Source organism: Aulonocara stuartgranti, assembly GCF_965226115.1.
Source record: "Aulonocara stuartgranti genome assembly, chromosome: 18".
NCBI lineage: Eukaryota > Metazoa > Chordata > Actinopteri > Cichliformes > Cichlidae > Aulonocara > Aulonocara stuartgranti.
The window spans coordinates 23,988,368-24,002,744 of record NC_138954.1 but is presented as its reverse complement, the minus strand read 5'-3'; the positions used below and the strand labels follow the sequence as shown (position 1 = coordinate 24,002,744).

At 40.9% G+C, this 14,377-nt stretch overlaps 1 protein-coding gene across 3 annotated transcripts in view; it reads right to left on the bottom strand.

Moving 5' to 3' along the window:
• The window catches only part of kcnn1a (potassium intermediate/small conductance calcium-activated channel, subfamily N, member 1a), a 67,122-nt gene that overhangs the window by 39,979 nt on the left and 12,766 nt on the right, over positions 1-14,377 (bottom strand). The window lies entirely within an intron of this gene.

The following is a 14,377-nucleotide window of genomic DNA, read 5'->3' as shown; positions in this document are numbered from 1 at the left end:
GATGATGTATTTATTTACATGTTTGAGACTTTGTATGTGTGCAAGACCGAGTCAGCTGCTTTCAAAAACTTCTGTGCTTTTCTTGTTTTATCTTTACTGGTGTTCATATATCTTGTCTTCGACATATAACCTCCATGCAATTATAATTAGAGAGGTTAAAACTGAGGCTGGAATTAATAAGAGAAAAAATAAACTAAGTCTAAACATTTTCAAACACAAAACTAAACTGAAAGAAGAAGAAAAAACGCACTCAGTGAATGAACTGAAACTGAATTAAAAGCAAAAAAAATTAAAATAAAAAAACATTATAAAAGCTCTTCTTGGCAGATACAAAATTAGGCACACCCAACTGTATATCCTGCTCATCTCATGTTCTGAACAGAACAAAATGACCATCATTTTGTAGCTGTTTCATGAGACATGAGACCTTGAACTTACTAGTGTTTAGTGATGTCAACAATTTAAGCCACAACATTTTTAGCCTACATCATACTTTATATAACTCACAAGTTATGGCTGAGCATCTGCTTACCTTTGATGCTGGATGTTTTGGCCTTGGCTTCTAAAATCTTGCAATGATTTAGCAGGAAAAAAATGCAAAAAAGAAAAAGAAGTTGTACAGATTCCCCCTCTCTAGTTATCTGTTAATTTGCAGTTCTCACTAGGTGTGAGCACTGCTCATTGGTCAGACTACCTGTAGGAACAATTAGCCAGCAACAAACATTTGTTTGCGATTGTCCATTGGCATACTCAGACTATAAATACACACAGTCAGGCTAAACACCTGTGTGTTGACACATTGGAGCAGAGATGATGAGCATCAGCAAGAAGAACTCCCGACAGATTCAGCTCATGAGGGCAAGAGGAGAACTGGCGCCAGAGATTTAAAGGCATTTTGCAAGCCTGGGAATTAAACTGTCACTGTAAACTGTACATCAGCACAAGATGGAAAGACAACGCCGACCACTGAAACTAAGGAAACTGCAAAAATAAGCAACAAAGTAAATTACTATATTCGGTACACATACAGTATCAGTTCTATGACACATTACATAACCAGCCTGTTTATTGCTGTGTTGATAATGTTTTGTTTTTTTGGACTTCCACAGTGATGTCCTGGCTGATAGATTGACCAACAAGAGTTGACTGTACAAGTGGTATTTGTCGTGCCTGAAGAAAGCTTGGCTGTAAGTATAGAAAGCCCCAATTCTTTCCATTGATAGAGAACCACAATAAGGAGGCAAAGCTTCAAAAGGCTCTTTAGTGGATAGAATCAGGGGAAATATGGCATTAATCTACTATCTTCACTAAAGAAACCACTGTGACCCTATGCACGGTCTCATTTCCGATGGAAAAACCACTTTGTTGCCAAATCAAGCTCCATGTCTGATGGTTTCAGACCCGGTGCAGGTCCTGTGGTCACTGTAAGGGAATCACAGACAGACTGTATTCTGAACAGACAATTTTGAAGCAAGTTGCTGCAGCTAGTATCAGAGAACCTTATGGCCAGAATCATAGTTTCTTCCAAGACATCGACCTAAAGCAAACTACTACTTCGGCCTAAATCAGAGGGGATCAACTGGGTAAAAACTCCAGAGTCACTGGTTGGAGTTTGCTTGGCACTCCATGAAAGACTTCCTCCATACGGAAGCAGGAACTTGTTCATGCCATAAAAGTGTTTTGAAGATTTGTTTGTTTAAAAATCTCATTATGGTCAAGGACCAACCAGGGACAGGCTAGCTATTTTAAGTCAATGTATGATCCACTTGCTGTTGTAAACTCATTTAAGGAAAAAGTGCTCAAGTTCAAAAACAGAAGCAAGAAAAAGAATTTTGTTTTTTTTTTTAAAGACATGGCCTACATGTTTTGTTCATATGGGTTAAAAAATCATTTTCAGAGTAAACTATGAGCTGGTGTGTATCAGAGAAGGATTTTTTAGTGCTAAAAAAATAAACCAGAGTGTGATAATAAAACTGAAAATATGCACAATAAAAATAGCAGACAACTTAAACATACTAAAATCTACCTCTGGATTCCTCTTTGTATAACTCAAGAGTCCTTCACAGATTTTACACCAAGAGTCCTCACATTGCTTTCCAAAATCTCAGAGCACCCAACCAATTCCAAAATACTCTCACCCAGTTAGCCAGCTACCCGAGCCCCTTTGCTTTTCATATGTTTCCCTTCACCCAGACTAAACAGCAGAAAGGCAAGCCGGACCATTGTCATCCCCTGATGACCCCACAGAGGAGCCATGGGTGGGGGCTGCCTGTCCAGCCAACCAACAGCTCAATTTTAGGCTGAACAGCACGTAGCATTCAGGCTTTTTGAAATTGAGACTTATAATGAAATTGAAAAGCCTCAGTGCAGAACAGTTTAGATGATGGCAACTCTTCGTCTTGCATTTCTCCCTCTCTGCTTCATTCTCCATCCAGCTCAAATCAAATAGAAAATCCTCACTCCTGTGTTGTAGTCTTGAAGGCTTATATACTCTAAAATGGAATAGTGTATTATTAATATTAATTGGGTGAGTGTTTGTAAGTTTGAGCACGTGGGTGCCAGTCTGTTTAATTGTGTGTGTGTGGCAGGAGGAGTGGGGGTGGTCGGGGGGTTGCATATGTGTGATAGAAGTACATGCTGAGTCTCTGCCACGCTCTGGATTAGGTTGGATATTGATGCAGACAGCGTAAAGCAACGAAAACGAGCTCGAGGAGAAATTGTTTGAGAAGATCCATGTGTTTGTGTAAAATCTGCGAGCAGACGACAGATGCTGACAAGTCCGATATGAAAGGAAGGTCACAAATGAGGGAGACGCGGGAAAAGCGACAAAGTAAGGTAGGGATCTAGAAATCGAGGAAACATAAAAGGGTGAAAACAGAAAGAGATAAATGAAAGAGAAGACAGACAGCTCCCTATGGGTGTCTCTGCCAGCCCCTGGAGTGATTGAGAGCTGCAGGCTACACTCTCCAGTTTGTCCCTGCACACTAGACGCTGTCACATTTCTCTGACAGGCCAGCAGGAAACAGGGCTCCTCCATCCATCCCTAGCCAGCATGTGGATCATTACTCAGCACTAGCAAAGACAGGGGATAACCAGTAGCTGCAGCCCCACACTCATAAAGGAAATTACTCTGTCAGAGCTATCTGTGTGCTGAGCTGATTGAAATAATTATATATTTAATGAATCATGCTGGAACATTAAATGTTTAAAGGTGAACAGCATATTCTTTAGACACATCAGGTCTGAGGAATAACACCATGATTTTAAACCTGTTATCTTGCAGTAGTGGAAAAGGTGAGACTCTTTGTGCTCAGCCTTATCACCTTATACTTCATGCCCTCATATCTCTGTAGGGGTGTCTACCTCCGGGATAAGCTACAGCTATTCTGAGTGTTTTGTGAAGACACAGCAGTTCTAGGGAGTAAGGAGAAAGCAGACGTTCAAAGTTCTCACAGGATACACAGAAATGTAAAGTCGGACTGAGTTCACATGTCTGATACAATCTGTAATGTCTGAACAACTTGAAGTGCGCTGAGGTGAGCTGGTCGTGTGCCTGGAGCGAGGCTAGAGCAGGTTTGTAACAAGTTAATGGGTACACCTCTTGCACTGCTTATTAAGACAATGTAGATATGGTCAAGATGTGCTGCTGATGTTAAAACAGAGCATCAGAATGGGGAAGAGAGGTGATATAAGTGACTTTGAACGTGGCGTGGTTGGTGGTGCCAGATGGGCTGGTCTGAGTTTTTGAGAACTGCTGATCTAGTGGGATTTTTTGACGTCACCACACATCTCTAGGGTTTACAAAGAATTCCCACCCATCCAAAAGGGAAAAAAAGAGAATATCCAGTGAATGGTAATGCTCTGGGTGAAAATGCTTTGTCAGAGGTCAGAGAATAGCCAGAGTGCTTGGTTGAAATGTGTGTTTGAGTTACTTTTCCCGTACTTTCAGCTCAAAGTTATGTAGTAGTCTGTCTCTAAATGCTCAACGCATCAAACCTTAAAGCAGAAGAGTTAAAGCAGCACAAGAGACTGAGTGACACTCTTATCAACTACGAACTGAGAAAACTGCAATTTACATGGACTCACCAAAAGTGGACAACAAAATTGGAAAAATGCTGCCTGGTCTGGCGAGTCTCAATTTCTTCTGCAGAATTTTGATGATAGTGTCAGAATTTTATGAAAATGTGAAAATATGAAATATCGATGGTTCAGGTTGGTGGTTGAGCTGTAAGGGTGTGGGAGATATTTTCTTTTGGTTGCTCAAATATTGTCGCTGACCATGTCCATGATGGTTGTCTAATGGTTTCTTCCAGAGAAATAACACACCATGTCACAAAGATTAAATCATCTCAAATCGGTTTCTTGAACATAACAATGAGTTCACTGTATTCACACTGTACTGTATGGTCTCCAGAGTCACCAGAAATCAGTATAAGAGAGCACCTTTGGGATGTGGTGGAACGAGAGATTCACATCATGAAAGTGCTGCTGAAAAAATCACACTTAATTTGTGTAACTCTGTCATTTTAGAGCATTGAAGGTCTTCTTTGTGTGTTTTAGAACCTGGTACCCTAGAAGCATTGCTGCTTCTGTTTTTCAGACCCACTGCATGCCCTGTTGCTCTCAGTGTGATAGGTTTTTGTTCTTCACTTTGTAAAATGAATCCTGGCCAGCTGGGCTTGCCAGCATAAATAGGTCAGAAGCTGCCGTTGCCCAAATAATTATGTGCATATACAAATAATTAAAATTTTGCTTGGATTTTGTAACAACCTCATGTTCTATAACAAAATAGAAAAACAATGCTATTTAGGTTTCTGTACTTACAACAGACTGACATTATTACTGTATAAGTAAATTTTCAATTATAAGCCAATCATAGACAAAGACATGTCTAATGGTGCACACATTAGATTTATATTGTTCGCTCACTGCTTTGTAAATGCCACATTAATTGTGTTTTCTCTGCATTTTGAGTTACCTGTCTCCTGTTCCACTCCTTATCCTTCTTCTGTTTTTATGGCAGTGTGCAAAAAACTTCTAGGTGCATTACCGCCACCAACTGGTATGGAGTGTGGCCCAGAATGTCACTTAAGGATTAGATCCTATCATACAAATTGCTGAGGTTGGAGCTGGTTCAAATACAGACGCCCATCAAATGGTCCAAACCATCTGCAGTAACAGCATGGGGTCTGATTTGTATTTCTTTGTACTGAGTTTTCTTTGTACTGAGTTTAGTTATTGTCCATGAGATTTTAAACTCAGTGGTAGAATCACTGTCTGGAAATTCACTCTCTACGCATCCTGTAATTAAGATTGATGGCCTGTTTGATAACAGAGACAATTATTGGCATCTTGTTAAGCTCACCCTCCCTCTTGCCCTCTTTTTGCTGCATTTAGAGATGAAAGAAAAAGTAGCCAAAAACAAGACAAAGCCTTCACGGAAGGAAGGACACAGGTACACGCCTGTGGGAACGTGATATTGTTAGGACTAATAATGCACTGTGTTCAACTGAGACACAAAGCTGTTATAATTAGGACCCAACAAGGTTACTTCATGTGTGAGTGTGTGCTTTATAATCTAGGTCCTGGGGAGATTGGCGTTAGAACTAATGGGAGGAGGGGTATTTTTCCTGTGGGACACCCATTGCCTCATTAGGGACAATTTTAATTTTCAGCAAATTAAAGGAGAGGGCTGTTACAAACTCATCTGCAGAACAGACCATAACGTGTGAACTGAGATTGATAATATACAGTAAAATAAAATGTACATTAAATCTGGCCGTGTGTGGATCCTTAAATGTTGCATGGTTGGAGAGTAAATATATTAGAACTACTGTAATCAAGTACTGCATGTAGAAACAGGAAAGCATCTTCTTTCTTTCAGCTAATCAACAGTATTGCCCAGTTCACCCTCAGAGACTCCCATTATGCCTGATTGCTTGATTGATTCCAGATTTGTGCCAATAACCCATTTAGAAGGACAGAACAGGTGTTTGACGAACTCTGTGAGAGACATTTCTGGCCAGAAATCATACCTTCTCTCACACAGCACTACAGTCATCCTTTCCTTTTGTTCTATTAAATTACCTCAATAAAAACTTTGGCACGATAAAATGAAACTGAACTGAAACTGAATTCAGTACGTCAACATCAAAAACTTTCAAAAAGGGGACCTGTGCCATCCGTTTCTGGGACATGCTCACAGTGAACACAAAGGGAAAGGAAATGTGAATATATCCACAAAATAAAGAGTCAATGTTTTTAGTATAGTAAGTATGATCAAATATTTGGCCATAATGAACGGAGGCGGTATTAATATTCTAGAGAGGCAAACAGCAGCATTAACTGCCTCCCAAAGGAAACACAATGCTCATTTCTCACCAGCTGCAAGGTGGGGTGGCACTTTTGGAAGGTTTTCAGCAGTCGCGGCCTGGCTTTCAGTTTACTGGTGTTTTTAGTGGGGCTTTTAGCCCCATTTTTTGCGACACGATGACATAAACCAGTCATTTATTTCTTAACTTTTGTTACAGGTGTAGAGCAAACTACAAGCAGTGAGTACAATGGTGCTGATGGTGTGTGCGACTTAAAATTAGATGTTGAAATTCCCAATTTCCAAATTCCCAGTTGGAAATTTTAACTGACACAAGGTTAGAGCAATTCCAAAGACCCCGGCTTAACAATCCACTGCTTAAATATTAGCAAAACTAAGAAAAAGCTGCCTTCAGCGGCAACAGCAGGTAGTGCTGCATGTTTGAATTGGCAGTAGACGTCCTTTCTGGTGTAAACCAAAGGGGATTTGTGTTAAACCAGGAATTTTTCAAATGTGTCAACTACTACACTACGGCAGCCGCACACATCTGTCGAACTCAACATCTGCGCTGCAGATATCTAATCCTTAAGTGTTGTGTATTTGTGAAAAGAGTCTACCTGTGAACGTGCTGTAGTGTTTTTAAGTGCAACAAAACAAGCACTGCGCTGTATTGCTAGTAATGCATGAATGGCTGTAACTTGCTAAGGAGCTAAACAAATCGTGCTTTTCCTTCTTTTTCTGACTTTACTACTGAACTCAGGAGCGACATCTGACTTTCAAGGTGGATGCAACAGAGCATGAAAAAGAAAGCGCCAAACAAGAATGTAAATATATGTATGTGAATGCGACTATAGATTTTAGATGGAATTTAGAATCCATAGAGATTTGACGGTGACCCATGATGTTGAAATAAGACACCCCATATGGAAAAGATATATATAAATCTTATAAAGTTTGTATCTGTCTTGTGTGAAACTTGTATGAAAAGCATACAAGAGTGAAAACAGATATAAGATCCCTTGAAAAATTATATATTGAAACTTGTATGTTTTGGATACTTACTAAAACAATATATGAAAGTAATGAGAAAGTGGCCACTTTCATGAGTAAATCATATAAGTTTTTACTATTTCTTTTCCATATGGGACAACACTGCAACGTGATGGTATGTCCTCCTATCGGAACCACAGTTGCTCACTTGTTTTAAAAACAACTTTCAATCCTAAATAGAAACAGCGACATCTTGATGTTATACCACTGTTAATTCACTGTTAATGCAAATGTTTCAACCTGCAAACGTCAGCTCAGTGAGTACAAAACGCCAGAAACCACAAGAACGGTGATTGCGGTCAAGAACACAGCACTGAACTGTATCGATAACTAAGCTATGCTTTTCTTCACACACCGCAAAATATATTACAATCTATTACGTCACAGAGTACTAGGATAATGAGAAGGTTTAAATATAACAAGGTTGGTGGAATCTGGGGCTTGCAGTGCATTATGGAATGAGTTTGTAATTATTTACACAGTCGTGGACCTTTTGCCTTGTCTTTTTACATTTTTCTTGTGATCCAAGCCAAGCTTGTAGTTTTGGCTTGGGTCACAGCTTAGAACTCTTTATCTAAGCATTTCTGAAACGCTAATGGAAACAAATGAATGGGAATTTTACTTCCTGGAGCTGGAGCCTATAAAAAAAGTGGGGCTCAGTTATAGTAGGTACCGATCCGTGTATACATCTGCCGAGCAATGCCTATAGTAGACTTGTAGTCAAGACCGCCTAATCAGAGACCAAGACAAAACCAAGACCAGAGGGTATCGAGACCAAGACAAGACCAAGACCAAGTCTAGACGAGACCAAGACCGAGACCAAGACCGGGACAAAAAAGACTAACTTTTGTGTGCTTTTGAGGGCTGACATGATGGTACTGACTGGCCCCAAAGTCATCTGACAAAACAGCGATCACCTCCAACAACTGTCTAAAGAATGGGAAATATGTAACTGGTTTCAGTTATACTTTATATATAGATAAAATTGTAATATCAAACTGAAGATTATAATCTACAATTTGGAGGGATTTGAGCATGGCTGAGCCACTGTGTGTCACTGTGTGACAGCTGAGCAGCGAAAGGAAATTAATGGAGGAGCCGGCTCTCGCTCAATGGGAGTCGACTATTCTGATTCACTACAAAGCACTCTCTAAGCACGGCTCTTAGAGCTAAAGCTTTTGCGCATGATACATTATCGAACGTTACGCTGTGTGTCATGGATACTGTTGACTCCAAATCTCCCGACCACTATGTTGATCTGAGACAGCAAGACCGAGACAGCGAGACCAAGACAAGACCAAGACCACGTAAAAGTGGTCTCGAGACCAAGACCGGTCTCGAGACATCCAACTCTAGCCTATAGACAATCAGTGGGTGTCTCTGTGAGATTGTAAGGTTTTCCTTACAATGTAAAGTGCTCAGAGATGTGATGTGATCTGGCCTTATAAAATAAATTGAATTCAACTTCATTGAATAGCTTGTTGCTAATGATCAATAGTGCAAGGAGTAGCAGTAGTTTAAAATTACATGTCTAAGAATGTATGTAGGATCGTATGGGGCATTATGTTTTGTATGATTTATGCCCTAAATAGTTTCTCATGCCATTGACCTTTTGTCCCATTAATCAGCGTGCTCAGTAATGCATGTGGTCAGGGACACAAGACTCACAAACACACCAAACCACAAAAGCTTGAAATATGGCTGGCTTATGTGTTCCCAGTGGACTAAACCAACCTCATTAGGCGACTACTCCCTGGGTGGCTATTTGACATCCCAATAGCACCACAGTGGCCCTATATTCCACAGTGGCATTATCACCCTTAAGTGCCCATAATCCACATTACAATCCCACAATCTTGGACTCTTACAAAGCTTCATTCGCTACTGTGAGACTTTACAACAGCATCAATGTATAAACGGCACCGCCTGACAATTTCTATTTTCATTGCGAGGTGATTGTAAGTCATTTGAAAACTGGCCCCCAGTAAATTCAGGCTGAGGCAGTTTCTTTCTTTCCCCGAGGCACAAACATCAATAGCGGAGAGAGAAGCCAGGACAACCTATAGCACAGGACAGATCGATAGCGCAACAAACTCAGTAAAGATTGACTGGAGAGTTGCCTGGAAACATCCAGCTTGAGATTTATGATGGGAGGAAGACACAAGCCAAGAGGAGAAGCTAGAGGACAAGAGAGGGAGAGAAAGACACACTTATGGGGATTCAGACAAATTCTCATATTTTTTAGGATCTCAGAGCCAAATATCTTCCTGACAATTGTAAACACACCAGTTCATGAAATAAATAAATTGTCCCTAAACACTATGCACATTTTTCTATGGAGAATAAACACCAATGGAGAAAAAATCCAAATGAATCTTTCAGCTACATTTCCCCTCTTCTAGCCATCTTCCATGTGGTCTTCCTGTTGAAAAAAGGAGGAAAAATGATATCTACTCAAGCAGACAGTATATGCCTGACATTCCACTGGGAAAATTACTGAAACAGTGACAAGATGAAATGAGAAGATATCGAGTTTCTATTCTATTCTAACAGAGAGCCCTTACCATATGTCACCCGGCTCCAGCGTGCTCTGACTGTTGCAGCAGCCTTCCATAGACTCAAACTAATTGAATATCCTTATCTGGCAATGAACTACCCCCTTTTTCTCTGGTGAAGTGAAACAGAGGCCAGTTGGAAAAGCATGCATGTGAATTCACCCAGAGACACATCCAGAGGAAATTTAACACACTGCTGTACTTTCTTCTCTGCATAATCTTGTTTTCAGGTGATGAACCATAACCAGACCCCACACCCTACTATACTACAGCAAGATAAAAGTTCTGGGAATGGTGCTAACGGCCTTAAGCTACAGCTTCCCTCTGTGGTTTTTTTTTCTTTTTTTGAAGTTATGAAATTAAGTGCTGCAGTTTCTAATACCCCCTGGGCTCCTTAGTGTAAATTGATTCTATTTAAAAGACTTTTTTTCCTTTGTGACAGAGAATAAGAGGTGGCTGGGGAGCAGAAACAAATGATTGAAAACGAACTCTCAAAGAAAGAGACGGGAGACAGCAGCTTTGTTCATGAAAGGGTTAAAGAGGAAAAAGTGGAGACAAAGACCACTGGACCACTAAGAGTTAAAGTTAGAAGGAAGCTGATTATTTTAGGCTGGAGCAGCTGTATAAGACCACTATCATAGACGACGGGAAATCAGGGAGGAAAACACTACAAACCACAAGTATGACTTGATTTCAAGTCATACTTGTGGATTGAAACTATACAGCTAGCCTACACTTCATACAATACATGTGATCCATCTCACGTTATAAATCTATGACACTCTAAATGTAGAACTGGGCTTGAGCAATATATGTAACTAAGGTTACATCCATGATAAAGCAATAATGGTCAGATTTACATCAGCCAGACTGAAGTTGAAATCTCAAAACTAAATCTGAGAAATAAAAGCAACATTCACATGCTGCACTGTGCAAAAGTCTTGAGCCACCTCTCATGTCTTTAGATTTTCTTCCATGGAGTAAGATTTTCAGTCATTGTCAAAGTGGTCTTGAGCATTAGTTATTCAGTCTTTCTGAAGGTCTTTAACAGATTTCCTTTAAATATTGTCCGCTTTTAAATCATTGTCGATATCTGAGGAGGAGATCAGGAGAGAACAGTAAGTTTCTACAGCCATCTGTGAAACATGGTGGAGGCTCTGTCATGGTTTGGGGCTGAATTTCAGGCAGGTTTTGAAGAGCTTGTCAAAACTGATGGAATTATGAACTCAGAAAAGTACTGTCTTTTCAGTCCACAATGAAATACAATCTAGGAAGTGCGGCAACGGCTTCATTTTTCAGAATGAGATTGATTTTAAAAAATACTGTCAGTGCAGTAAAAGCATATCTAAAAAGAAAAGCACACATGCAACACTATCAGTCATGGATTGCTCTCCCGAGAGCCCAGACCTCAGCATTGTTGAAGCAATGTGAGATAATCTGGACAGAGAACAGAACAAAAGAAGCCTGGAGAACTATTCCTGAAGACTACTGTTCGTACATTTTAATAAATTGCTGCACCTGTTTCCCATTTTCCTATCAAAAAAATAAAGAAATGAGAGGCACCTTAAGACTTTTGCACAGTACTGTATTTGCTAATGCTTTTATTTATTCAACCGCAAAAGAAATGTAACCCAAATCCAAAACCCATTAATACATCCCCATTCTAAAGACTACTGCAGATGCATAATTAAGCAAGCTATGACTCAAACAAGGAAGCATTCCTGGCAAAGAATACAGTGCAGTGATACAGTGGAGGATAATATGCTCTTCTACATGAGAAGCTGGAAAAGAATTAATGTCACCTTTTCCAGTTAAAGCGCTGACTGTGGTACGCACATGATAATGATAAACTAAAGCAATCCTCCCACTCACTCGCTCACTCTCTTCCGCTTAATACTTAAACCAAGTGCAAACACAGAACATGCAGCCGAGCACACACACATACACACACACACACACACACACACACACACACACACACACACACACACACACACACACACACACACACACACCGGAGAAATGCCCAGTGGAGTAGCTGTTTCTCTGCAGCTTGTGTTATCCATGACAGCTATTTCATATTCTCCAGCTAGGTGATTTGAGGTAACAAAGGAAAGCAGCTTCACTCAACTCATATTCTCTTTCAATTTGCAAAGCTCATATGTTAGAGAAGAGCCACTATAGCTGGAAATAGTAAAACACAGGTGCGCACACACGCCTCAGTAATTTGAATGTATTACACACATACACACACAGTAGAATACACACAAATACACAGTCTTCCTGATTAGGTGCTTGCATTACTCTTTTTTTATTATTTCCAAAGAAACACCCTTGTTTGTATAAGGGTAACAAATAGTATTCACATTGTCTACAAACCGCTAACTGCAGGGTGCATCTGACTAGATGCGGATCAGGTTTTTTGCGTTCACTGCATATTTATCAGTGGCCAGAGGAGGCTGTGAATGAATAGTGCAGGGAAATAGTTTGTGTATCATGTTCTGTAAATTAAGCACTACACACAAAGCAAACATCGTACAGATTCTCACAATGGCGAGCTTTCCAAACTTGAATTTTCAAGGGCAGGTTGCGAGCAAAGCGTTAGTGGATTGTGTGAGCAAAAGTATGATGAAATCACACATCTTTCACATCCCATTATTGCACTCTGCACTCCTTCCAAACACTGTGTTTAACAAACATTTGAAAACAGCCAGCAGGCAATATTGAAATGACTCAGTGAGCTTACATCTCGACAATATTCAAAGATACGTAGAAGGACGCATGCGCGAACACACCTGCAGCCGTGCACGCACACACTGTGGAGCATCACTGTACATCTGCATCTTTAGGACATTGTAAGGAATGACAAATGACTGCTTAAAGCCACATTACTCATACTTTCATACTCTTGTGTGTTGTGATCATGCCCTAACGCAGGACCAGCCTCAGATCAATAACCTAATTAGCCATAAAGCATATGCATTGCAGTGATACATTATATGCCTGGCATCACTTGGCTAACATCTCACAGGAATTACCATATAAATTAACTGTGGTCATTTATTAAGCAAAGAGCCATGGTGGGGAGTTGGCACGCAACAAAGTTTTAAAAAATTAATTTGTAAGCTGCAACACGTATTAAAAAAGAAAAACACCATGAAAGTGTGGCCCCTTAGTGCAATAACCATGCAGGCAACTGCCAGTTACATTCTGCCTGGGTGTTGAAAATTGGCATCCTGACAATTTATTAAAACAGTATACCAACTTACTAGAGCCAGCTATTTAAGAAAGTTCCCCACCACTCGCTGCTGATGGTAGATGATGTAAATTGGTTTTCCAGCTGTCTTTCAGGTGGACTTCCTGATTCCTCCTGGAGGTGGTGTGTGACTTGAGCTTGCCTCAGCATTACCTGTAGCCCTGACAGGTACAGGTGAGGTTGCTGCAAGTTACCCTACCAAGCGAACCGTTACTCAACCACAGTTCTCAGCTTCACTATCTGGACTAGCTCCCACAGCTCCTGGGTTAGTTGGGGAGGAGAGGAAAACTATTTCTCAAAACTTCAATCCTGGTTAGAGTGTGACCGAAGTGGGACTCCAAACTTATAGAACCATTCCTTGACCAAGACCTCTGTGTCGAAGCCTGCTGGTCCCGAGTGGGAATGACCTGGATGAACTTAGAGAAAACGAGAGTCATTACAAGCGCATACTCCCTGCCAACTTGTGCAGGTTCCAGCAGAGAAAAGTCCAGTGCTAGAATTCCATTCGGCCTTGACAGTAGCAGGTGCCCCTTAGTTTCCCAAACCTGCGGCTGGATATTTTTAGCCACACTACACCTTCTGCATCTCTGACACAAGTCTTTAATCATCATCCCCAGAGCAGGCCAGTAACACCGCTGCAGGATTAACTCTGTTGTCCTTTCAGCTCCCTGGTGACCATGGTAGGTATGCAACTGTTGAAAAACTTCCCCTTGTAAACAGTCAGGTAAGACCAATTGGAGCACACACTCACCCCCATCAGGCCGCTAGTACCTCTGATGCAGCACTCCCTCTTTCACCAGCCGACCCAGTAATCCTAATGCATCAGGGGGAAGGTTCTGCCTATCAGAACGGCTAGGAAATCGCTCTTGCAGACAAAAAGATAGAACAGCACTTATAACAGGATTGGCCTTCTGCAAGGCCAACAAATCATCTGTTGAATATTCTGGTACAGCAGAAATAGTGACCTGGACTGCCTTGTTTGTTTTATCAGCCTTTTGAACCACGTGTGGCACAGTGGTTCCTGAACAGATAGGTTCCGCCCCTACCGCTGTTGGAGAGAGGTGTTGTCTGGACAGTGCATAAGCATCTGGTTGCTTTGTCCACACTTTATAATCATACACTGCAAACTCTGACACCCAGCGTTGCTTTGTAGCTGCAAGCTTGGCTGTGTTTTAGATGACTGAGGGGGTTGTTTGAGCCGTCCAC